The following is a 27,794-nucleotide window of genomic DNA, read 5'->3' on the forward strand; positions in this document are numbered from 1 at the left end:
TGACTAACGATGTTGTCCATGAATGGTAATGATTGGCATCCACGTATTCTAGATGGGAGGCCTTTGTTGCATAGTTGGTTTCCAGACATTCGCTCCCAGTTTGTTCGCTTGCTTTTCATCCCCTTCACAGTCTTGCACAGCTCAGGAATTATAGACTGTGATGCTTTTGTTTTTGAAAGTACTTTTGCTGGATAAAAGACTGTGTGTGACAGGGTTTTCTTTGTTAGCATTCTAAACTTGTCAGTCTGTTGTAGTCTGACTTTCATGATTTTTTACAAAATATAGCCTTCTTAAATGTGGTCCTTATTGCTATTCCCTATATCCAATATGGTTTTTTTCCCTCTGTTTGCTTTGAATATTTTATTTTCTCTTTATCTTTGGTTTTCAGCAGTTTGGCTTTGATGTGTCCAGGTGGGGTTTTCTTTGTATCTGTCCTCCGTGGATTTGAGCGAGCTTCCTGGGTCTGTGGGCTGAAATCCTTCAAGACATTTGGATCAGACATTATTCAGGTATTTCTTCTGTCCCATTCTCTCCTTCTTTACCTTATGGGACTCCAATTACACATGTATTCAAGCCGTTTGATACTGTTCCACAGATTTTGGGAAGTTTCATTATTTGTTTTTAATTGCTTTTCTTTCTTAAAATTTGAACCTCCTCCTGTGTCCAGTTTGCCATTAAGCGCATTGAAGGAGTTCTTTATTTCTAAAGATGTGATGTTTATTTCTAGATTTCCTATTTATTTATTTTAAAAAATTCCCACATGTATGAGAGTACCTTTCTCCCCAAATCTCTTCAGCAGCAGGTATTTTCACTTTTAATTTTTGCTAATTTAATGGCTATGAAATGATATGTCATTGTTACTTCATTTGCATTTAAGCAAATATATTTAGCTATCTAGTTCTGATTTCATTCTGCGGAAATTCTTCACTGTTCATGGTCATCTGCCCATCTTTTCCACAAAATCCTTTAGTACATTTATCCTAGTTATGTTTGCTGATTGCAGTATCACGGTTATATATGGGTCTATCTCTGTTGACTGTTTTTTTCTCTTGTCTTTGAATTATGTTCTTCATGTCTCAGAATTTTTTATTGCGTGCTGGACATTGTATATAGAAAACAGGAAAGACTGGGGAATATCTACCCCCAGAAAACGGCCTGTCACGCTGCTAATGTGGGGCACCGAGCTGGGTCTGGACTTTGTAGCAGCTGTAAATTCAGTTCATCATTAGCTTCAGATATTTTGAGAGTGGGGTCAGGACTTTATTTTCAGCAGAGCTTCAGAATGAGCCCCAGCCAGACCTTGGAGATCTCTTTATGCTTTAGACAAGCTGCCAACTTTCTGAGCAATGGGAGATCTCTCTTTGTTTTATAGCTTGGCTGCTAGTTCTTTTTGGACACTGATGAATTCTCTGCTCTCTACGGTCTGTGGTTTTCGGTTCCTCAGGGGATCTCTCTTTGCTGTACTGTTCTTTAGAGGGATTTCTCTCAGTGCTGTTGCCTTCCTCCTGGTATAGGTCTGCTGCTCTGCATCCAGGGAAGTTCACAGGTGCCTGAGATGGTAAGTCTCTCAGCTCTTCTGCTTGTCTGTTCTTTCTCTGTGTGCACTACCCATGTGTACTTGGTTAAGACCGTCGGGAAAGAGTTGGCAGGTAGGTGCAGACTTGCTGTGCTTCGGGGGCTCCTTGAGATTCTGACTCATCATTTTAGCTCACATGTAGACATTGAAAGTTTAACAGTTCAGTTGGTATTTTCTTACCCTTACCTATGGCAGATTTTTCTTCCTGTCACTCTGCCAGGGATGAAAACAACTGTGGATCAGTTCTTTCCTAGAAAGGCCATGTCAGTATTTGGTATTTACTTCACTAAGGTTTCTTTGTGTTCTGAGTTTTCTTATGGGTCTTTTTTCCCCTTAAGTCTTTGGTTTTATGGCTTTATTCAGCGTATACTCATTGTTAGGGAAATTTTCTTTACTAATATTTTTTCTTAGCTATAAGTATGTTTAACATTTTGTTACTGAAGCATTGATGGTATCTGTATTAATTTCTCATCCTTAGGTAACCCGCTGTCTGAAGCAGTGGTCTTCAAAACCTTTTGATTACGTGCCTCACCATAAAGAATATGAGCACATTATTAACCAATGTTACCCCAACAAATTTAATGAAAAAGTAATTTTAAAAATGAGCATAGACCCCCAAAGTATGTATATCCCACAAATTACATACGTTAGCTTATTGAACTGTATTTTCACATTTAAGACATGCATTATAATATTGATAAAAAAATTTTAAATTTATTTTGTTTTCATGTGATACTGTTGATGATAATGGATATAAATATTTCAGTTCATTGTTTTGATGATTTTGAAAAATGTTAAATTGATTTTTTGTAGATCTACTTAGAGCATGATTGTTTTTAATGCATCTGGCTGACAGGAAGAGATCATATATGGACAAGTGTCAACCTTGCCATTTTCCTGTTAGCTTATTCTTGTTTATCAGGATTGCTTTTGATCCTTTTGTTGTTGTTGTTCTAGGAATCTTTTCTTTATTTTTTTTTTAACTCCTCCTCCACTTTGTGAGGCTTAGTTTCGTTAAAACTGGTTAAATTTGTAATTCCACTTGCCTGGGCCCTGTTGCCTGCAACCCTGCAGAATGTCATAACCTGCTGACAACTTTTGGAACGAGCTCTATTTCCTGACAGGGTAGTTTTTTACCTTGTGTGATATGTGACTGCTGACCTATGGCCCATATGAAGACATGATGTCTTACATATATTAACTATGAGTAAACTTCACTTCTTTCTCTCCTCCCATTCAGTCATTGTGTCCCCATCCACCCCACCCCCACCCCCACCGCACCCCCGCTGGTGCCCTGCACTTTCTAGACGGTTGCCCTAGAGAACTAGAGCCAGTTGGGAGCAACTCCTCCTTTCACATTCTCAGAGATTTCATTGCCTTTGTTCAGGCAACTCTTTTATTAACCCTGATAGAGTAGTTGTTCCCTGGGATCCTTAAGGGCCCCGTCTAGGGATCCTTCTGGAAGGATCCATCTGTGTAACGTTATAGAATGGACATTACAGTCATCTTATAGGATTTGCTTTATTTAAATAATGGAGACAAAATATTTCCAAAGGTACCATCTACTATAAATGGACTGAGGACTTCAAACCTTGCCTTTGCCACTTAGAAGCGTGTGGTAATAGTCAGTTACCTGCTCCTTGAAAAGTACTCATTTGTTAATTGGGGGTTATAACTCCCACCTCCACCCTCCTCGGAGGATTAAATGATGTACTCCATGCAGAGGGACACAGTGGACTTCCCAGGGCTTGCATGGCTCATCTAGGTTACTGTAGAGAGAGATTCTGGCATTTACCTGTCGTGTCGTGGTGGAGTACACAGGAAGGTGAGTGGAGTGGATACCTGATAGCTTTCCATTTCCTGAGTTGTCTTTAACAGTGATTATTATTTAATTTCAAATGAAGGAAGATGGGATAGACTACTTCCAGTCTCCGGAAGCAGGTTTTCTAGGTTTGAATCTCAACTCCATTATGTACTGTGGGACCTTGGACGAATCACTTAACTTCTCTGTTCCCTAGCTTCTGCTTATATTTTAAAATGGAGATAATAATAGCGTCTCCCTCAACAGGTTTGTGGTGAAGATTAAGTGAGAGACGAAAGCACATCAAGCACTTAAGCAGAGCACCAGGCTCGCTATGGCAGGCTCCATAAGTGTTAGCTGCTGTGCTTCTCACGTTCTTCTCTTTTAAATGCCTTTCTGTGTGGGCAGATTTCAGTCCAGCAGAGAGTACATGCTACAAATCCCAACTAAAAAGGATATTTTAAATAAGAAATCTCACAATGTTCACAGGAGTTGGGATGCTTTTTCTGTTGTTGGGTTGTTAGTTTTGGAGGCCAGAGGTGTTGGGCTCCTCTTTTGATGCCTTGAATCTCCTTGTGTTGGCGTCATCAGCAAACGAGAGCAGGAGTATCCACCCTGTTCTTACTTCCATCACCTGTTACCTCCCAGAAGGAGCGGTCCACAGGTCTGGTGAATCTGAAGGTGGTTTCCCCTCCTCAGGTCCTCTCCCCACCTTCTCACTTGTGCCTTCCTCCCTTTCCTTAATTGTTACAGGAGCAGGGTGTCTGGTGGTGGTGAGTTCTTTCTTGGCAGCAGGGTAGAGACCATCAATATATAGTAGTTCTTTGAGGCTGACAATGCTTCAATTTATATGTTATGAGGTAGAGAGGACCATAGTTTGTTGAAATGGCATGATTTTGGTGTTTAATTGTAAAGCCTTTTCAGTATTTTTAGGCGCAATCACTTATTCACTTGCTTTCAGAGTGAATTTTTAAATTGCTGACTACTTTTTGTTAAAAAAATTTAAAGGGTCATTAATTTTAAGCATTGAGATTGATACAAATGGTATTTAATTTCTATATTTGCAATACATCCAAATAGATACAATTATACATCTTCGACATCTGAACTATATGGTATTTATTTTATTAAATGTCCTCAGTGGTTGTGAGCGGAGAAGATACAATTGGATATAAAACTTGCTAGAGTACGTTTCTATTTCAAGTCTAGACTATCCCTGTGTATACGCTGGTGCCACTTTAATTTCCTCAGTTTACTTGGTATGTGGAATCATTCAGTTATTTCCTCGTGACCTGTGCCGAAAGGCTCTAGAGAGGTGAGGCTGACCTTTGAGAGAGTGGGCGCTTCTCGACTTAGAGAGCCGGATGCTGTTGACTACTGGGGATTGTGGTGGGTGAAGGAGAGAATAGAGGCAGAATCTGGACCTTTGATACCTTCACGCCTTCTGGGGTGACAGGTTTAGCTAGCGTTTAATGCAGAATTCAAGCTATTAAAAAACTGCGAAAGTAAAAGCATGTTTCCTTAGTTAACATGAGGATTTCAAGTATCAAAATACCTACTGTTCGGCACATTTCTGCCCTTTCTTTGGTGAATGGGCCATCATTCTCTTTACCTGTAGAAATCACAGAAAAACTGGGTCAGGCTCATCCACTCAGTTGGCCACTCGCCACAGCATCTGCTTGTCATTTGGAGATGGCTGAATGCGACGACCATAACTCGAGAATGAGAAGGCACGTGTCCTCTGTATACACAAATGCGACGTATCAGGACTTCCCTGTGGCTACAGCAGCCCAAGTGACACTGCCTATTGGTGGCAAATGTGCTTCTCACCTCCTTGTGTGAGGGCAGGTGCATGCTTAGCTGTGGCAGTAGAGGGTTAGCAGCGACCATGTACTAAGCCTCTGCCGGCTCACTGGGTTCCTTGCCCGTAATCGCTCGTCCTCCCCTTCTCGTTATACTCTAAGGGGAGGCGTGAGGCCTGTTTTACAAGTGGGGAGGTTGAGGGACTAACTTGCGCAGAGTCCAAAGCTTTTGGGGGTAGACCCAGGTGTGGAACTCAGATCTCTGATGCTCACACCTGTGCTTTGCCCTTTCCCATGCAGCCCCTGCCCCGGGAAAATGTTTCCTACAAGATCATAGTGGATGCCACTAATTAAATGACTATCACTTAATCACTAGGAGACGGAATTTCATGTTAGAAATGTTGTAGTTACTTTCTGGGTGACTGAAATGTTACTCATTTCCGGTTGGTGACATTTTCCCACTGTTTCTGTTCTTCTCGTCCATAAGCTCTGGCGTCTCGTGACGCGGTAGTGAGCCACCGTCCCTGATTACTTTAGATATAGTGTACCTTAGGGTTTGACCAGAGGCTCAGGAGAATTGAATGTAGACATGTCGTAAAATGTTCCTGCTCTGTTTGTTAGTCTTGCTTGAACACACGGGGTCCCCTGTGGGTGGAGGTTTGTGGACCCATTTGTTAAAGTGGTTGCTGTTATACTTCACCCTGGGAGGAAACAAATAACTGAGTGGCTTGTCAAATTGCACATGAAATCTTTATGTCAGGCTTTGTATTACATAGCTAGCTTTGAAATGTATTTTGATTCTGGGATATGTAAAAATTGTCATGGTAATGAAAAAAAGAAACCTCTGCAATGCAGCATTTACATCTGCTGTTTCCATCTGGTAATGTGCAGATTCCTAAGTATTTTTGTTCATTTATATCATCATTTTCTTTGTCCAAACTTCAGACTCAGCGTCTGTAATGGAGCCAAATGGTAACCCTCATTTAGTTCTGATCCGTTTGCTGTCCCACAGGGGTCGATTGCTGAGTGTGTGGCATTTTAGTCTGGCTTGGAAGAGGAAGAATATGGGGTCCCAGGGAGTACGAGTGACTGCAGCTGGTCCCTGTGTTACATTTGTCTTTCTCTTGAAATAGCTTTGGAAATGCTATGTGAGCCGAAGGTGAGGCAGAAGGTAGCACCCCTCATGCGGCCAGTCACACAAGGCTCGAAGGGGCCTGAATGGTACCCGTGGTAGGCGGTGGACTGCGGTGGCGGTGCGGGCAGCTCGGAAAGTCAGGGTCAGGAGCACCGAGGTGGGGCTGGAAGTTCCAGGAATGGGTCCTGACATAAACAGAACCCAGGTGAATATCAGAAGTAAGGCAGGTCATATCAAGGAACAGATAACAGTGGATCACGTTCTTGGGGACCAACCATCGGAAACCATGGAGAGTGGAGTGGGAGAACAGCAGAGACTCAAATCATTGTTAAAAAGACATCTTTTACAGTTACTTATAATGGCTTGGGGACGACTTCCAGGGTTTCCTAACCTACTTGCGGCTAGAAGGTGGGGCCAAAGCTAGGAGCAATGCCACAGTCTGGATTCTGACATTCGGAAAAGAGACATTTGCCTACTTGATCCTTGGAGAGGTGGCATCATAAGCAGTAATTTAGTGTATGTCTGTCATGTACATGGTATTATTCTAAACATTAAGAAATATAAAATTACATTTTTACCCTCAAGGGGCTTCTCATGGGTTGAGAAGACAGAGCATATCCATCCAAAGATAAAGCACAGGGGAAAGGAGATGTGTTGGCAATTGCAGAGATGACACTCACCGTGAGTTCCGCTGGAGTGGGAGGGAAGGAGTGATCTGGCTGGGCAGGGAGGTCCAGAAAAGGTGCTGGAGAAGACAGAGTGCGTCATGGAAGGAGCTGAGTTTGGAATACAAGGTGGGACTTAAGGTGAGAGGATGTACGTGTGTACCTCTCCCACCTTTACTTGCTGTTTCACTCTTTCAGCCTGTTTCCTAATTTATAAAATAAATTTTTACCTTTCTCGTTTGTGTCGAGGCTGTTGTGGAGATTAAATGAGATGATGTATGTGAAAGCCCTTTGTAAATGGCATCATGGATTCAAATGTAAGTTGTTAATAATTTGCTATTTGCAGTGGAGAGCCTGTTGGGTTACAGCTTTGTTTTAATTAATTCATCATATGTAAATGGAATCGTACTCTTGCAATCAAAGGTGTTTAATGAAGGTCATGATTAGATGTTAGAGGGAAAGAGTCAAGAGACTTTTTAAGTAAGGTTGTTCTATGTCTGAGATTTCACTTATAAATACATAATTAGTATTGAAAATTAATGTTTAATATGTATCTGAAGTTTTACATTTTTGGTTAATACAAAGAGGAAATATATTTGAAAAGTAAGTTACTGAGCTGTGAAAAAACTAGGAGTCCATTTAGTTAGCAAAATTACATGATGTTTTTTCATTCTCTATTCAGACTATTTTTAGCATCTCTTTGAATCAGTGATGAATTCTAGTTGCAGGATTCAGTAATTAAAGCAGAGAAAAATATAACATCGTTTAGACAAGGAAACCTTTTTCCTTGAGTTGGATCTGTTTCAAGGTTTACACTGTTGTCTTCAGGGGCCTCCCAGAAATCATTGGTCTGTCATCTCTGTGGGGTCTCAAAACTACAGGAAAAGCGTCAGAACGTTAGCCAGGGACACAGCGTCCCACTTCTGAAGAAGGGAAGTTGAGAAAATTCTGGGATTTCTTACCAGGTCAGCTTGTTGCATCTGTATAATCTGCAGAATTCTGGAGCACATTCTTTCGAGGCTCCCTGGGCCTGCCCTTGTTTTCCAGTCCCCGAGCCCTTCCTGTGGGTCAGTTCACCCCCCCATCAGGACCTTCGTCTGTCCTGCTCCTTTCTGTTCTCCATCCTCAGGCTGCCTCTTGAGCATTGCATAAGAAACTGCCGGGAGGATGACTGTGGCTTCCACATTTGTCTGTACATTGTAGCTTGTTCCATAACGTTGCTAAACCGCTTTTTAAAAGCTTGCTCCTAGTCAGCAATCTTTCCACAAGCTGGAAGCCTCATTTTATCTTGAACAAGTTATTATTAGCTTGTCCTTTCATGCCCATTGCACAAAAGCTTATTAACTGTTTGGTTGAATGGAAATGAGTGTTTTGTTGACCCATATTTTCCTGCTCTTTGCCCGGGTGGAGCCCAGCACTTAAAGTGGTGACCGTGGGGCCACCACGAGGCTGCCGGCCACAAGGCAGGTCCAACTTTTACAGTTGAAGTAGGTCAGGAAGATGCAGTGTGATGTTTTTCAATTTTCAATCCTCGCCAGTCAAGAAAGTTATTTGACAGTTTTTTGTGTTTGGCATTGAGCCAGGTACTAGGAATTAAAAAGGAAAATGAAAAATGTATTTCATAGTGAAGAGAGAGAAGTTAGGAGTCAAAAATAATAGGATTCCTAGGGGGCTGCCCAGAGCCAAACCTCTGTACCACAAACATTAAAAACGTTAAAAAAAAAAGAAAAGAAAAAGAAACAAAAAAGCTTAACAGTCTAGCAGAAACATCATATAACTAGGTAATCCATTTTTCCTTTGATAATCGATCCTGTTTGCCACGAATTTCTGAACATTTTCAACCTCTAAATTCTTTGATCGCTTAGCAGGTCAGAACTTTGTTGTGGATGAATAGCTGGGCAAATTTAAGACCAGAAGTAAATCTGAATTTCTTCAGTCACCTTGGTTTTAGTTTGTTGTGTGCTCATTATTTGTTCACTCTGTTTTGTCTGGGCCCAGCATCGATGGAGCGTTCACTGTGAACCCCTTTCTGTGCAAAGCCTTGGGGAGCTAAAGACGCGGGTGACACTGGCCCACCCTGATGGGTGTCGTGGTGGGGACAAGTTGGAATGCCGGTGGTAGAGTGGTAGGTAATGGCAGCAGTGGTCGAGGCCAGCTTCTACCCATGGATTAGCTTAGTTAATTTTTGTGGTTTGGGGAAATTTATACTGAAATGACCCGTCTGGAGTCTTCGAGTGTGTCAGTGGAAAGGGCAGTTTGACCTGGAGTCTGGCTCTAGAGCTCTCAGCACTGTGGTATTTTGTTTCGGCCCTCTGGTTACTAAGGTGGGCATAGAGAAGGGGCACATGGACCCTGCCAAGCGGCTGAGCAGTGCTTTGCAGCCGAAGTGGCCTTGGAGTCCACTCACTAGTCAGAAGGGGCCTGGAGGCCTAGCCAGCGGGGAATGGCAGGTGGAGGGAAATGCAGGTGTGGGAGGCAGTCAGGATGTGATTGCAGCGTGAGAAGTGGTGGAACCCACCCTGCAGTGGCAGCTGGTGCCAGGAGGGCAAGTCTGGGATCGTGTCCCCAGGAATTGGCCTTGGCTGCCCCGCAGGGGGGCAGAGAGGCGTCTTTCTAAGCCCCAGTGTGCCCAGCGTGCTGGCCGTGTCAGGCACCGGCAGGCTGGCTGCGTTCCTGGGAAGATGTGCTGCTTCTCCCAGCTGCATCTGACGTGTGCGGTTCCAGCTCTGGGTCTCGGAAAGCACAACCTGGAAGGCAAAGGCCGGAGGGACCGCAACGTGCGCCCCACCGTCACACACCTGGAAGCTTGTAGAGTTGGAGGGTTTGGTAGACTGATTGCAGTGGGTAGCGCAGAGTGCATTGTTTAAAGTCTTGAAGATGTAGGCTTTACCTGAATACCCAGAAAGCCTCACTTCAAACAGTGTTTCTCGACAAGTGGGAGTGCGAACTCCTGAATTCCGCCTCCCAGCAGCGTGTGCAGGGATGTGGTAGAGCAGCCGGCACTAAGTGGGGCGGGGCTCGGAGCCCCTCCCGCTCTGGTCAGCGCTGCGCCTCAGGCCTGTGGGGAGACTGGCGGGCAGATACACACTCTCCGTTCAGGAGCAGGCTCTGGATCTGGGAACGTCCTTCCTCATGATGTCCTAACGTCCAGGGGGTGATATGGCATTTATCTTTGTAATAACTTTGCATATCTGTGCATCTAAAGGACAGTGATGACCCTCTTGGTGTCCCCTTGTTCCACATGCAAGTTTTAACCTGTCTTGTTTATTGCACCGGAGCTGCGGAGCCTGCTCTTCTCGCTTGGCACTTTGCATGTGTCTCCGTTGTCACTGAGCATTTTCTAATTTTGTCTCATTCATGGTCATCTCTCTTACCCATGGTAGGAAGGCAGTAAGTGTTTGATGGATCGATGAGTGGTTGTAACTGGGCTGTCAGATTCTCTGACCAGGGACTGTTCGCCCAGAGGTATTGGCCATCCATGGATGGGGTCAAGTCATATTATGTCAAGAATGGATCATGCTCTCACCATAGTTTACTGAGCAGTTATTGTTCATTAAGTGAAGGGGAAGAACATGTTGTTTTATGACCCTTGTATTTAAGTCTGTGATAAATAATTTTTAAATGAACAAATTACTCAAAACTGGGAGACTTTGTCTTCCCCTGCGCTCCCCCAGAATAGTTAATGTGCTTTTCTCAATGACTAACAGGAAGTGAACCCGGCAGATGGGCACCCACTGCGTTCAGTGACTATCGGATCACTGACACAGTTGTGCTTTACTTGCAGCAGTGCCCCTCTGCTGCTGGCTGTGCCTTTCTTGGGCTTGTTTACTGTTACCCAGCAGCTGGAGCTTTCTGGGGGCCAAGACCTTGTCTTATTACGTAACATAGTTTTCCCCCTCACCTATGTAAGAACTCACTTACAGGTTGAATTGAATTGTGGGGCCAGCTAAGTGTGTTCCTATGGCTCTGAACACAATGGGAATTGAAGCTCAGATAACTACCTGAGAGGCCGAGGAGGGAAGCACAAGGGTTGCTGTTTTATCGTGGTGTTAGACGTACACTTTCTGCTAAAAACATTCATGTTAGACGTTGTGATGGGATGTTTCTCTGAAGCTAATAGAGGCTGCATGTTCTAAAGTGTCTAACAGTGTTGTAAATAGAGCTTTATAGGTGAATAGCTAAGAACATTAGTGGCACAATCTCATGGGTAGAGAGGAACTTAGAATCTGAGTCTGGTTAAGAAGGTAGCACTGGAAAAAATGGGGAAACAGACATCTGGAATATGTGTGAGTGCCAGCTCCTCATTTCTAGAAAACTGGAATCTGGGAGCTTAAGAGAGATGACAAGGACCAAAATAGGAAGCAAATCCCAATACAATCAGATTAGGGTAATATTGGCAGATTAGCAATGAGTCATTTAGACAACTGGTTCTCGGGCTAAGTTGTTTCGTATCACAATTTTTTTATTTCATACTGACTCTGCATGTTGTGGATAACTAAGATTAAAGGGCATATTACTAGGGAAATTTTTGTTGACCTTTTAAAATGCTCTATAGAACAAAAGAAGGTATTTCATGAGATAAATTTAGTCATTTTTCTTACCAGAGTACAGAGGAATGTAAACTGAATGTAAACTAAACTGCATAGGCGGTGAGTGGTCTGTAGTGTGTTTGAAGTCATCATAAAGCTGTCCGGTCCCTTTCCCTGCCCTCCCCTCCCCTACTCTCCCTTCCCCACCTCTCCCCTTCCTTCCCCTCCCATCCCTTTCCCTCCCTTTCGCTCTTTCTCTCTCTTTCTCTCTTTCTCTCATTCTCTCTCTCTATCTCTCTCTCTGTCTCTCTCTCTCTCTAAGAAAAAGACATATCTACACAGTTACTTATCCTGGCTTGATTTATTATCATTGGTTTATGATTAGTTCCTAAATTACAACTTGCTATGGTTTCATGATAGCGTTTTCACGTTTTGTTTTTTTTCACTGAGTAGCATAAGGAATTTTAATTTAGTAGTACTATTTTAAGAATTGGATTGAGATCTGGAGACAGCATGAATACATTTCAGTGCTACCATACTGAGGGCCATATTCGAAACCCGAACGAGCAAGGATAGGTACCCCTTTGATGAGATTTTAAAGGGAGGAGTCCTGAAAGATCACCCAGCTTCTTCCTCTGTTAATTGACTTGGTCATTCATTTTTTTCCAACAGTTATTTGGGTGTCTATATGCTCTTCATCTTCTCGGGTACTGGTAATAACCCCTCAGCTCATCCTCTCAAGCCTGAAACCTTAAGAGCTGCACTGTCCAGCCACAGGTTGCCATTTAAATTAACACTAATTAAAATGAAATAAAACAAAAAACTGCGTTCCTTAGTCACACTAGCCACATTTCACAGGCTCCATGTGGCTGGAGGTTGCCATACTGGACGGTGGACAGTGTCCACTGTGAACCTGTGCGTCACTGCAGGGAGTTCAGCCAGACGTCTTGCCTCGGTGTTCTTGACTCCACCCTCTGACACATCTCAGCTTCCCATCCCCTCCATCACCCAACACGTTCATCTCAAGTTTGTTCCCCTCCTCTTCTGCCATCTGAACAAAGGCCCTCATGTTCACAGCGCTGAAGCCTTCCCTGCCTTCCGTCTCCAGTGGCAGCTGCTCCCTCCCCTGTGCTCTCTTGATACGATGTAGGCATCTTTGACCTCACTGAATGCTAATCCCTTGTCTTCTGGTGGACCAAGCGGTTCTTGAGGGTGCAGGACTGGGCTTTGGTTCCCAGGGTAGGGCCACACACAATGCCTGACACGTTACCACAATAAATACGAGTGTATTGAGCAGGTGGGTGAAGGAGGCTGACCTAGGTTGCATTCTGAAGGTGAGGGACAATTTGGTGCTTGGAGACCAGGAGAGAAGAGGACATTCACGGGGGAGCAGGGAGCATCCTGGACGCGAGCCCAGTGATCGGAAATAGCAGGGCAACTCGGCTCCTAGACTGAAGCCACAGGGGAGCGTTTTTAGCACCTCTCAGAGCTTCACCACGGCACATGAACAGAACTTGAATTCCGGTGTTGCATATAAATGTGTTTCCCTGGGCTTGCTAACATTACACCTCTTAGTAGACATGCTGGGGTGCTGGGTTTCAACTTAGTAACCTTAATCTGTACCTTCAGAGGAGTGAAAAATAACTTTCCCCTATAAATTAGGCAACACTCTCACAGAATCTAGTTAATTCTTCAAGATCTTTATGGTTATAGTTATAACTATAAACTATATAAACATGTTTGTGGCTTATGTCAGACATGTTAGCAGCGCAGTAGGAAAGAAAAATGCATGTGTACGTGTCCAAAAGGAAGCGGTCGAACACAATAATGAAAAAGTGTGACTGTGGCCAGACAGACCTATCCTAACCCCGCCTCTTCCAGCTATGTCATCCTGGGAAAGTCACCTGCCAGTCCTTCATTTTCTCATGTTTAAGTTAAAGATATGTCACATATTAGCACTATGCTTAGTCCTGAGTTAGCTAGTAACACAATAAGTTACACAGTCTTTCACAAAACGGGAATGGTCACAGTTGTGCCTCCCAAAGGAGGAGTTAACATGTGATTGGTAAACACAACTGGTCATGCAGAAAACACATATACCAGACACTCTTCTGGCCCTTCTGCTCAGTCAGCTTGATAGAACCATCTCTAGAGTGAAGTGTGTCGTGCTGATTACTTTCAAAATTGTGCAAATAAGATGATCTGATAGAAGTCAGATTTGCCCCGGATAATCTAAAACCCAGGGATAATTCTCCGTATTTGGAAATAAGGTGAACACGTGTGCAAATCACTTAGGAAAAACTCACTTTTTTTCCTTTCACTCTGTAATCAAGAGCTTGCTGTACAGTACAGCTTCTACCGACGGGGAAGGAAATCATGTGCTGCTTTTCATTTTAAATAAGCCACCTCGTAGGACGTCTGTAAATTGGAGTATCATTGATCTTTTTATTTTTCCCCCCACACTTTTAAAAAGATCCTGACAGTCTTGACTGTGTAGGTTCTCGTTATCTACTAGCCTACATATAACTCACGCGTACCCAGGTAGTTCTCTGTAGTAGGCTTAAAGTTGCTTTTCTTCCCCATGCAAATGGCACCCTTCCCCCTTCCTCTGCCGGCCTGGCCTTTCCCTAATCTCACTCTTCACCCCTGTCGACCTCCCCCGGAGCTGTTTGATAAACCCCACCCCACTTCTGGGTGCCATGCTCTTGCTTTTGAGCCTGTACTTGATGACATTATAATTAGTCACCTTCACTAGACGGTGAGTTCTTTCACAAGCAGGCATTTCCTTATTCATTCTTGTGTCTGCAGTCTTTAAAGGGGAGGGCTCACTCCTACAAGGTGCTTGGTAAAGTTTTGCTGACTGAATGAATGCTTTATTCACTAAATTTTTCCTGTATGTGTTCTTCCTCAGTCAACCATAGCTCTGTTTGGGTAGGAAACTGTATCGTACTTTTTGGTCCTTCCAGCACACTGGTACACGATGTCAGCTTGTTCTGTACACTTGCTGTTAATAACAGTTGCCCTGCAAACACTTTATAGGGTCCATCATGCAGGCGTTAAATCTTTGTTACTATTTTATCCCCATATGTGCTATTAAGATATGTATAATGTGATCACCAAGATTTTTACTGAATTTAAGTATTTTTGTGTGAAAAATTAATACAAATGCTCATATCTGATAGAGTTCTTATGTGAGTGATCAGTCGTGAATTCATTATGGGCAGTAACAAAACCTAAAATGTATGCATTGTTGTTGGGTAATTGAATTGAGCAGTCCAGTGGAATAAGCCTATAATATACTTGGCTTTTTGTTTTTCCGTCCGTTAGCTATTATTTACTATGATTCCTTGAAGTTAATTTCAGAGCTTATTCCAGGATAGGGAGTTGGAATTAATACAGGAATTCACATACCTTACTAGCTTCTTGCTCAAAGTAATTTAAAAAGAGCTACTACTGGGACTAGAGCTCCCTTGATGAAGTTGTTGAAATGTGAAATTTGAATTTAAGACATTCGTGAAGACTTGAATGCACTTTGCTTACCAGTATTTAATTCTTGTTTTCTTTTTAGCTCTAATTTTGATTGCTGTTACTCCTGATATCTGAGCCAAAGCGGTGATGCTACCTGAAGGAAATTTTGGCAACGCATAAGTCACCACTTACACGGTAAGTGTGTGTGTGCACCTTTTACTCTTAAAGCCATTTAATTTCTATAATGTTATACTTTAGAATTTTAATTTGAAATAGAATAGGATAAACTATTTTAATATTTCAAAATATTAATGTATTTTAATATATAAGTATTAAGACATAATGTTATAGAGTATTTGATCCTAATTAACAGTAAGAATTTGAAAGAGAAAAAAATTTAATTTGGTGTGTGCATTTCATCCTAATTTTTGGTATGAACGACAAATATGGCTATATAATGTATTTCTTATGAAACTGGGGTCTCGTTTTCCTCACTGTATATTTTTCCTATTTTCTTTTTATTTCCCGGGGTTTAACCAGTTCCTTAGTGTCTGAACCTTGCTAAATAATGAATGGGTATGAAAAGTCAAGATGATAAAACTCAGGCCTGGTCGGTTTTTACTATAACTTACTCTGAACTGAAGTGGTGGCGATTCCAACAGTGGCTAATATGAGGTTTTTCATTATTTAAAGATTTAAATTATCTATATTCTTCTATCTTTGAGGGATGATTCAGGAGTAATGAGACACTGCTGACTAGTAATACAAGTTATTCCTTTGAGCTTCACTTTCCTCGTGTACAAAGTGCCAGCATTTATCTTACATGTTTTTAGAGCTGCAAAAATCAAATGAGATGATGTATGTGAAATTGTCCTTTTCTTTCTTTCTTTCTTTCTTTCTTTCTTTCTTTCTTTCTTTCTTTCTTTCTTTCTTTCTTTCTTTCTTTCTTTCTTTCTTTCTTTCTTTCAGAATAGAGGGAAAATAACAAAAGACTTTTTGGTTTTGAGAAGAGTACTGAGAGAGAACATATTGCTCTAAATACCCTTTAGAGGAAAGGATGTTGGAAGACTTGATATCTAATCCTATCTCACCTTGATCTTGGGCATATTATATTAATTTACTATCAGAAAATGGATTTTGATTCCCATACTTTCCCTTTGCAAGTACTTTTTCAGGGGTATATCTCTCTTCTTTGACCACAGTGGAATTAAGCTAGAAATCAGTATCAGATATCTGGGAAATCTCCAAATATTTTGAAACTAAATACCACATTCTGAAAATCCCATGGGTCAAAGAGGAAGTCACAAGGGAAATTAGAAAATGTTTTGAATTGAATGAATATTAAAATACAACATATCAAAATGTATGGGATTCAGTACTTCAAGGGGAAAATTACAGTGTTAAAGGCTTACATTAGAAAACAGAAGTTTTGAAAGAATAATTTAAACTTTCACCTTAAGAAATTAGAAGACAAAGAGCAAAGTAAACCCCTAAAAAGCAGAAGAAAATAATAAAGAGCAGAAATCAATGAAACAGAAAACAGAAAAACAATAGAAAAAAAGATCAGTGAAACCAAAAGCTGGTTCTTTGATGAGATCCATAAAATTAATAAACCTGTAGTCACACTAATTAGGAAAGAGAGAGACGAAGAGGGAGGGGAGAGAGAAAACGAAATTGCTAATATCAGAAAAGAGAGGGAGCAGAAATTTCTAATATCAGAAAAGAGAGACCATCAATGTAGATCCTACAGATACTAAAAGGAAGATAAGGGAATATTATGAGCCACTTAATACATTTGCTAACTTGGACAAATTTCATCAAAGACACATCTACCACACCTTACTCAAGAAGAAATGGATAACCTATATAGCTCTTTATTAAAAAAATTGAATTTGTAGTTACGAAAGGAAGTGCTATGCCCTGATGGACTCACTGGTGAATTTTACCAACCTATTAGGAAAGAAATAATACCAATTACATACAAACTCTTCAGAAAATAGGAGGAAGGGCACACTTATTTTATGAGGCTAGTATTACTCTGATACAAAAAAGCCAAGATGTTTCTCAAAAAAATATTAGTAAATTGAATAGTTTATGTAAAAAAGATAATACATCATGCCAAAGTACCATTCATTCCAGAAATGCAAGATTGGTTGGTTCATCACTTGAAAATCAATCAGTATCAGCCAACTAAACAATGGAGTTTTTAAAACCCACATGAATATTTCCGTAGATGTAGAAAAAAACATTTGGCAATATTCATTATCATTCATGATTAAAACTCAGGAAAGTAGGAAAAGGAGGGAGTTCCTCAACTTGCTAAGAGATATTAATGACAATATTATAGCTAATACTATTGGTGAAAGACTAAATGCTTTTGCCTAATATTAGGAGCAAGGCAATTCCTATTTAAAATTGTCCTAGTCAGTGGAGTAATGTAAGGAAAACAAATAAAAGGCATGTAGATAAGACAAGAAGAAAAGTCATATTCAGAATTCCCATGACAAGAAACCTGAGAAACGTAGATTTTAGCCTTCTAGTCTCTGTGATATAGGGGAAAGGACAGGAGATGGGAATAGATGTTGAATGCCAGTAGACAATATCTACTATATTTTGGTTTCTGTGAGTGTGATCTGAAAATCATAAAAAGCAAAGCAATGTTTATATAACTTAGCGTTTTAAGTTACTGTTTTCTTTAAAGTTTAAAGTCAGCATAATCTGTTGGGATAGTTTTATTTCAGCATTTTCTTGTTTCTACTGATATATCCAGAAAGCTGTGTGTAGTACTTCAAAGTTATGTATTGATTTAAACTTCATTAAATAGCTCTTGTTTTTTTAATTTAAAGAAAAAGGCTATCTGAAACAATGTCAGGGTGTCCTCTTAAATCTGAAGAGGGCAAACAGAATTATTTGTTAAATCTGTCAACCATCATTTAGTTTTGGATGAGTTCAAATTGTTTTGTATACTTGCTGTTTGTATCTTAGAATGCATTGATATGTTCTGTATAATAATATAAGCCACGTATTATGCTCATTGGTTTCTGTTAAATAATTTCCAAATTCTGGCTTATTTTTACCATGGTTCGCAGTGTAGAATGGAGGAGATCTTGTGTTCTAGTCCCAATTGCCTGGGATAGTTATTTGACAAGACAGTGTCTCTGGATGGTTTTGCTGGAATCATTTCTAAGTCTCAGAATAAAATAGTTTTTCGGCCTAAGGAGAATGCTTACAAATTTACACAAATATGTAATTTAATAACTATGCATTGCTACTTTAATTACATATTAGTGACCATATCCATTAGTGCTGAGTACTTGGTATGGCAGAGTGGTGTAGTAGAGGGAGTGTAAATTTAGGAGTTAATAGGCAGTCTTGAGTTCAAATGCTGAAAACATACAAGCTTCAGCTATTGAGCAAAATCTACTTAAATCCTTGATCCTCATTTCCCTCATCTGTAAAAGGAGGATAGTAATCTTTTTATTTCCAGTTTTATTGAGAAATAATTGACATCCATCACTGTATAAGTTTAAGGTGTACAGCATGATGGTTTGATGTACATGTATTGTGAAATGACTACCACAATAGGTTCGGCTAACATCCATTTCCTCATATAGATAAAATAAAAATAAAAGAAAGGAGAAAAGAAAAAAAGGAAAAATTTTTCTACTTTTCATGTGAATTGTTAGGATTTACTCTCTTAACAACTTTCCTATGTATATCATACAGCAAAGTTAGCTATAGTCACCATGTTGTACATTACATCCTTGTACTTATTTATCTCATAACTGAAGTTTGTGCCTTTCGAGGATAATCTTGACGAGCTGCTGAAAACATAATACTCAGAGCATCGAGCAGACAGAGGGTATTCAAATGGTGACACTAATAGAGAATCTTCTTTGGAGAAACATTGTAAGACTTTGGCATCTGAGAGATTTGGTTTTGAGTTGGCTTGGAAGAATTAATATTGTTAAAATGCCCATATTACCCAAAGCAATCTACAGATTCAGTGCAATCCCTACTAAAAATATTATGGCATTTTTCACAGATATAGAACAAAAAAATTAATGAAATTTGTATGGAACCACAAAAGACCCCAAATAGCCAAAGTAATCCTGAGAAAGAACTAGAACGATACTGCAAATAGTAATCAAAACAGTATGGTATTGGCATAAAAACAGACACAAAGATCAATGGAACAGAATAGAGAGCCCAGAAATAAACCCACACATATATGGTCAATTAATTTATAGCAAAGGAGCCAAGATTACACAATGGGGAAAGGATAGTCTTTTCAATAAATGGTGTTGGGAAAACTGGACAGCCACGTGCAAAAGAGTGACACTAGACAGCTGTCTTAACACCATACACAAAAATTAATTCAAAATTGATTAAAGACTTGAATGTAAGATCTGAAACCATAAAGCTCTCAGAAGAAAACATAGGTAGTAAGCTTTTTGACATCAGTCTTGATGAGTTTGTGGATCTGACTCCAAAGCAAAGGCAACACTGCATTTCGTATTTGAAAGTTGCTAAGAATAGATATAAAGTCCTCGTTACAAGAATAATTTTTTTGTGTGTAACTATGTGTGGTGACAGGTGTTAACTAGACTTATGTGGTTATCATTTCACGGTACAGCTGACCCTTGAACATTGCGGTCTGAGCTGTGCAGGTCCACTTACACACAGGAACCCAGGTTGTTCAAGGGTCAAATGTGTTTTCCACCCGAGGTTGTGAATCCGGGTGTGCCAAGGGCCAACTTAAGTTTTATGAGTATTTTTGACTACAGCGGTGGTCGCCGCCTTACCCCGTCCTGTTCAAGAGTCAACTGTACATGCAGATACCAAATCATTATGTTGTACACTTGAAACGAGCATAATGTTGTGTGTCACGTATACCTCAAACAAACAAACAGACAAAAAAACTGACATCTGACTGAGTGGGTTTTGAATTTAAGTTCTTATGCTTACTAGTGAAGTCGTTTTGGACAAGTTATTTTTGAGCCCTGATTTCTTTATCTGTTAAGTGGGGGCATTACCAACCTATAAAGTTGTAATGGGACCTAAGTGATGTAATATATATAAAATGCTTATGTTTGTAAGATGTTTCCATTTATCCTCTTTAACCAGTGTACCACCATTAGCTGTATGATTTAGTTTCTTTGGTGATTTTTCTATAAAGTTACCTGGAAACGCTGACTGATCTCTTTTTGTGGGTGACCATACATAGTTTGTTGTTGGAATGTGTTCAGAAGAAAGGAGCTGATAGGATGCCCGACTTGATGTTTGGAGATCAAGGTCACAGGTTGCAAATCTGAGTTATTTTACTATTTAGTAGCTCTCTTCCTGCTTTCATGGCTCAAAAAATTGGGAATAGTTACCTAAAATAACCATTTATCTTAACTTGTTTTCATGAGCATGTTTTCAAGTTGCCCAAAATATTGGCATCAAGATGCTTTTTGTTTCTAAAACACAGCTACTCAAGTTTGGTAGCATGTGTGCTACAGAACAGTTGGTAGATTCCACAGCTTTAATGCTGTTTTGACTTTATCTTGTTTTGTTCATTCATATGAAATTGACACGATTTGGCGATTTTTGACCAACAGAAGCTGTAATTTCATATTTCATATTCTCAGTTTGATATTTCAGGGTACAGTGACTGTTTTCTTTACACACTTGGCCAATCATCTAATTTTGTGTCTTATAATTTGTTTCTTCTAGGAACTTACATTTATTTTTTATGCATTTTGGACTTTCCTTGTTAATTTTTTTTGGTGAATGTCATTCTCAGATAATTGAGGCAAAAGAATAAAATAGAAAACAATATGTGCTATGTCTTTCTTAACAAAAAAAGAAGCTAACTAACTTTTGAGAAGACTTAATTTATGGTTAACTAAGTAATGAGAAACAAAAACTAGTGCTTTTTGAGAATGAAATCTTGCGGGTCATAGGTCATAACAGGTACTTTTGAGTACCTAAAAATTCGTTTTGAATTTTTCAAATTCTTTGAGATCAGTGTTTTTCAGAAAGTAACATCTCCCTAGCAGATGTTAAAATACTGTTGAGGTTTTAGCTTCTGAGTGTTATATTAATGTATTTTATATTACAAAAACATGCAGTGTTAGCTTAATTTTAAGGTTCTGTTCGTAGGTCATATGTTTATTGTACTTTGAGTAAGGAGCTAAGAGTTTTAGTTTCATTTAAAAGGGCATTAACGTAACACATTTTTAGTGTGGATTATAAATAATAATAATGTAGTAAACAGCTTATGAGCTTTTCATATTGATCGCAGTGTGAATATTGGCTGATTGGGGTGCTGATAACTGGCTTCTTATCCAATTAAAGTGAAAAGGTAATAGTTAATTGTTTTTAATTCTTCGGGTAAGCATTTATTTTTTCATAGGAATACTGTCAAGTGTTTGAGTTCCAATTTAGGGTTTTCGGTGGGTTTTCAGGTGTATCATCTCATCACAGCCCTTTGAGGGCAGCGCACAGATATTATTGCTTCCGTATTTTAAGTAGGGTCCTGGGTGTAGTGGGACTGAAGGACCCCCCCACCCCCAGGTCTCAGCTCTTGAAGAACTTGGGGCGCCCACTTGCTGTTCTGTCCCCACCCCTTGGGCTGCTCTGGGTGGGGTGCTGCTCTGTCCCCACCCCCATCGACTTGTCGGGCTGCTGGGCCAGGGTGTCAGGCCCCTGAAAAAGTTGTTCAGGCTGTTTTAAGTGGTACCCTCTCTGATTAAGTTGGTGGGGGGGCACATTCCCTTCAGATGAGGGAACGCTGTAGGAGGAAACCCTTTTCTTAGGGATTAAGTTAGCATTTCTGTTTGCCAGTTTGATTATGCCATTAACTGTGGCCTTTTGTAAGTATTCTTTTGGAGCTGTGCCTGGATAATTACTAATTTTTTTTTTTTTTTCTGTTTCTTCTGTTGTGATATTTAGTTCTATGTCTGAGGCTAACAATAGAGTTTTCTACTTGGCTGTCATGTTAGACTCTAGATAGTCAATAAATGTTTTATCATTTATTGATAAAATGATATCCCAATTTATCTTCTGCTCTTACCTCTTACCCACCTCCACAGATCCATTTTTAAATAGCTTTATTAAGGCATAAATGGACATGCAGTAAACGCTGCATATTTAAAATGCACAGTCTAAGTTCTGACATGTATGCATATACGCATGAGACCATGGTCACAAATAAGATAGTAAGCATACCATTACCCACAAAAGTTTCCTCATGGCCCTTTGTCATCCCACCCCCAAGTCTCTCCCCCACCTCTAGGCACCCACTGATCTGCTCTCTGTCACTATAGATGAGTCTGCATGTCCTAGAATGGAATGTTATTGTAAAGGAAAAACACGCTTGTGTCTCGTGTATTCTCAATGCTTCACTGCAACACTGTGTTACTTCAAATCCAGGTGTGTGGGTTTTCTACACATCAAGCAATTTGGCGACACCAGCTGGGTGTCCTGCAGTTTTCCTCAATTCTGACATTTATCTACCTGGGGATAACATCTGATCCCAGGTGTTTTCCCATAAGTCTGCTCCGTGCCCCACCCAACTTCCATTGCAAGTCCAGGTTGTTACCTGGGTTTCTGACCGACTGGCTACAAATTAGAGGTTCCCATGACTCCTCCTGGTTTGATTAATTACTTTCAGCAGCTCACAGAACCTAGGAAAGGAATTTACTTATTAGATTACCTGTGTATGACAAAGGATATTAAATGTTACGAATGAACAGCCAGATGGAGAAATACTAGGGCCAGGTCTGACAGGGTCCCTAACACAGGAGCAGCTTCTGTCCTCGTGGAGTTGGGGGTACACCACTCTCCCGGTATGAGGATGTGTTCTGGTTCACCAACCCGGAAGCTCTCTGAACCCTGCTGGATTTTTATGGATGCTTGTAATGAAGCCTCCATAAAAGGCTTCACTGGTTAAAGGCTCCCTCCATAGACTTGATCGATTAAACAGTTGGCCATTGGTGACTAAATTCAATCTCCAGGGCCTCTCCCCTTCCCTGAGGTGGGGGGTAGGACTGACTGTTCCAAACCTCTGATCACATGGCTGCTTCCACTGGCAACCAGCCACCATCCTTGGGGACCTTCCAAAAGTCGCCTCATTAACATACTTAGGTGAGATCGAACAGGGATTATTGTGAATATCAAAATTATAGCTCTTAGCACTATTCCAAGTTTGGAATAAGAAATTCCAAGGGTTTTAGGAGCTCTGTGTCAAAACGGGGATGAAGACCAAATACATATTTCTTATTATAAATCACAATATCATAGTAATGTAAATGGAATCATACCGTATACACTCTTTTCTTTTTTTTTTTTTTTTTTTTTGGTCTGGCTTTCATTCGGCATGACTATCTTGAGATTCATCCATGTCGCTGCACGTATAACAATTCATTCCGTGGTATTGTTGAGTAGTACCGTTGGTTTATCCATTCACCTATGGGTGGAATTTTGGGGTTGTTTTTGGCTTTTACAAGTAAAACTGTATGAACGTTCATGTACATGTCTTTATGTGGGCATATGCTTTTGTTTCTTTTGCATAAATACCTAGGAGTGGAATCGCTGGATCGACTGGATAAGAAACTGCCAAACTGTTTCCCAAAGTGATTGAGTTATTTAACATTCTCTCCAGCAGGGTATGAGTTTCTCCACATCCTTACCAACACTTGGCATGGTCAGTCTTTTTACATTTAGCCATTCAAGTGGGTACATAGTGGTACCTCATTGTACTTTTGGTTTGCATCTCCTTAGTGACTAATGACTGATGGTGTTGAGCTTCTTTCAGGTGTTTATTTGCCATCTATTTTCTGTGAAGTGTCTGTTCAAATCCTTTGCTCATAAGTTTGTTTTTTACTGAGTTTTGTGGGTTTATATATTCTGCATATAAGATCTTTATTAGATACATGATTTGTACTTTTGTCCATTTTATTAGCCTTTTTTTCCCCCTTTTACCCCAGAATGAAATTTTGGGGAGTGATGTAGGATTTTTTCTGTTTTTATTTTTGATATTTTCCCCAACCTCCCCCCAAAAGAAGTTGTTACTCCCTGACATCCTCTTCATTTTTTTCCTACCTTTTCTTCCCCTTTATGTCAACTTTTTTTATTTATTTTCTCTTTGATTAGGGCCAGTTTCTCAGCTAGCTGTACAAGAGTTAATCCCTTTCAGGGTGTTGCCACCTCTTTGCCATCCCTAAATTAGTGAATGTGTTTGTTGTCTATGGGATGCTCAGTGCATTGTTTCTTGAGTCTGGAGAGCTGCCATTCCAGTTTTGATCAGTATTGACTTGGTGTCCCTGGGGCAACATCAAAGCAGCCTAGGCTTGGCCCGAAGTACCCCAAGGTCCTTGTCAGAAGACAGAGCAGGGGTCTAGAATCAATGGTGAACACGCTGGAGACAGAACTTAACCAACATCCCCTTTTTAATTAAATGTTGTTCATTTCTAATTTAATTGCATTGTACTTACTGAGTAATATCAACTTTTTGGAATTGGTTGGCTTTTTAAAAATAATTTTTTAACTTTTCAATTACAGTTGTCATACAATATCATATTAGTTTCAGGTATACAACATAGTGATTAGACATTTATACAATTTACGAAGTGATCACCTCCCTTCTTATCACCCTGATAAATCTAGTACCCATCTGACACCATACAGTTGTTACAATATTACTGACTCTATTCCCTGTGCGGTATTTTATATCCCCATGACTATTTTGTAACTATCAATTTATACGCCTTAATCCCTTCCCCTTTTCACCCATCTCCCAACACCTCTCCCATCTGGTAATTATTTGTTTATTTTGTGTTTTAGATTACACATATGTGAAATCATACAATATTTGTCTTTCTGTCTGACTTATTTCACTTAGCATAATATCCTCTAGGTCCATCCATGTTGTTGCAAATGGTAAGATTTCATTCTTTTTTATGGCCAGGTATTATTCCATTGTATATTTGTACCACATTTTCTTTATCTAATCATCTATTGATGAACACTTAGGTTGCTTCCATATCTTGGCTACTATATATGAAATGTCCTTCTTTTTCTCTTGTTACAGCCTTTGTTTTAAAGTCTGGTTTGTCTGGTATAAGTATTGCTACGCCAGCTTTTTTTTTCACTTCCATTTTCATGAAATATCTTTTTCCATCCCTTTACTTTCAGTCTGTGTGTCTTTGATCTGAAGTATGTCTCTTGTAGGCACCACATGTAAGGGTCTTGTTTTCTTATCCATTCAACAACCCTATGTTTTTTGGTTAATATATTTACATGTAAAGTAATTATTTATAGGTATGTAATTATTGCCATTTTATTATTCAAATTTTTATCTTTCCTCCTTCTCCTCCTCCTCATCCTCCTCCTCATCATCCTCTTCCTCCTCCTTCTTCTTCAAGGATTTCCTTTAGCATTTCTTGTAATGCTTGTTTGGTCGTGATGACCTCCTTTAGCTTTTCTTGGCTGGGAATCCCTCCCATTTCTTAACTCCTACGCCGTGGTTGTGGGACCAGCCTGTTTCTCCTCCCAGCTTCTCCTACCCAGCTCAGTGTGGCTTCTTCTTTATATCTGTAGTTTTAGGCGTTCTATTCAGCTAGTCTTCAGGAGGTTTTTCAATGACCGTTGTACTGTAATTTAGTTGTAATTTTGATGTGGCCATGGGAGGAGGCTGAGCACAGCATTTATCTACTCTGCCATCTTGACTGGAAGTCTTGTTGACTTTTTCTGTTCGCTGATTTATGGCCATTTTAAAACAACTTTTCTGATCCTATTGCCTTTTAGCTATTGGAGATCATGTCATTTATACTTCCCTAATATTATTGCAGATATTTTAAATATAGATCTTTTTGTCATTTGGAGGGGATTTGAAACTTAAGGAGAAACCTAGACCAGATGTTCTGTTTATTCTCCTTATCTAGACTTGTTTCTTTAGTTCTGCTGTCTAATTATGTAGCTTTTGAAATGATTTTCTATAGATGCACTAACATCACACATATAGGCACACACCCTAGTTCTTACAAATGTCTCATTTTAACTGAGAAGTATACTTAGCATTGCCAGGGCCTAAAAAGAACAGTAAATTACATCTGATCCCAAATTGAAGGAAAAGGAGACAGTTCCTTTTCTCTTAGCCCAAAGATCATGTTAAACTGTAATTTTCCTTACCTTATGCATACACAACAGCACTTCTCTAAGTTTCTTTAGAGCCTGGGTATGTACTCATAGTCTTACACACACAGCTTCCAGCCAGACATCAAGTGGGATTTCAGTTACCAGGTGTCATGCTGAATCATGGTCAGCAGAATGCTTCCCTGGCCTGGGAAGTAGGGCAGGACATACAAATCTGGAATTCCACAATGGTTAAGCAAAGGCCAGCTGTGATACGAAAGTCATGTATATCAAAAGTACAAACCAGAATAAGATGAGGGGGGCTAAAGTTTATGCACACAGCAACAAGGAGCATCAGGAGTTGAGGGGCCAGACAAAACCATCTCTTTAATAAAATAGTAAAATATCTTCTATAGACGGAACCTTGGGAATGTAGACATTTTACAGAGTCGACTACTCATGATAGATGGTCAAGTGCTTAGACAGTACAGTATTGGGAGTGTAGAGGGAATAGAAGCATGGTTCTGTAAGTCAAGGATTACTTGGATCCCGAGGCAGACAATTTTTGCTACCTTGGCTGCCTTTATATCCTGAGAAGACACAGAAATGAAGTAGCCTTGGTTTGTTAGTATAGTTACAAATGGGACTTGGAGAGGGGACATTTACAAATGGGAATGTGATGGGTAGAACATGGGTGGAAGTCAGAGATTGAGATTCTAGTATTTATTCATCCTTGGCAAGTCTCCATAATCCGGGAGGTTTGATATTTCTTTGTCTCACTCTGACTGTAAAATGCAGAAGTTAGTCTAGATCTCTCCAGTTACATTTATTTAAAACAGTTTATTATTTTATTAAATAGTGGGTTTTATCTGGGTGGTCAAAACAGGGAAGGACAGATAGTTCCTGGTAAAAACATCTCCGTAATTCCTGGATTAGTAAATGCATCAGAATAAACTTTTATTTGTAACAAAGGAATATAAAGTAGTTGTAGGCTGAAATATAAAATCTACAGTCCCAAATGTGCTGAATATCTGGTTATATGGATACCACGGCCATAAAGGGACTTGTAAAATATTTAAAATATATATTCATATTTTATTTCCATCTAATTGGAGCTCAGTAATTTATTTAAATTTAAAACAATCCAAAGTAAAAAAGAACATAGAAGCATAAAAATCAATTTAAGTATAAGTAAATAGAAATAAATGATGGAAGGTTCTAGAACAGCAGCTTTTTTTTGAGCCTCCATCTTCCTCCCCCATGATACCAAGAGAGAAGGGGGGAGAGAGAGAGAGAGAGAGAGAGAGAGAGAGAGAGAGAGACCCAAGGATTGTTCTTTAGCAAACACCCACTTTGCTTGTTTATATTCCCTCTCAGGATAGATTATTTTTCTTCACATGCACTGGTTTTGAGGTTTCCTATCCCAGCAGAGAAACTACAAGACAGGAGCCAAGGGTGAAAAACTTGGTGGAGAGAAATCTCAACCTACATCTAATCTGCATTTTCCATTAGAACCAGATATTAGCTTCCACCCGCAGTGTCTTGAGGCGCCATCTTGTAGCCCTCAAAGGTGAATTATCACTTATCTCTCAGTGTCCTCCAAAAATAGGTTAGGTACTTAACAGAGGTTTCAGATGTATCATTAGGTTATTCCATAGACATAAATCTGCGCCCCCCCCACCCCCACCCCCTGGGAT

The 27,794-nt window shown here is 40.1% G+C and overlaps 1 protein-coding gene across 1 annotated transcript in view; it reads left to right on the forward strand.

Annotated features, from left to right (window-relative positions):
- The first annotated feature begins 1,414 nt into the window (after positions 1 to 1,414).
- WASF3 (WASP family member 3) overlaps positions 1,415 to 27,794 on the forward strand; it is an 85,435-nt gene continuing 59,055 nt past the window's right edge. Inside the window, 2 exon segments of the mRNA XM_019736523.2 lie at positions 1,415 to 1,558; positions 15,077 to 15,171. The gene's annotated coding sequence lies outside the window, so the exon portion shown is untranslated.

Source organism: Rhinolophus sinicus, linkage group LG04 (assembly GCF_036562045.2).
Source record: "Rhinolophus sinicus isolate RSC01 linkage group LG04, ASM3656204v1, whole genome shotgun sequence".
Taxonomy (NCBI): domain Eukaryota; kingdom Metazoa; phylum Chordata; class Mammalia; order Chiroptera; family Rhinolophidae; genus Rhinolophus; species Rhinolophus sinicus.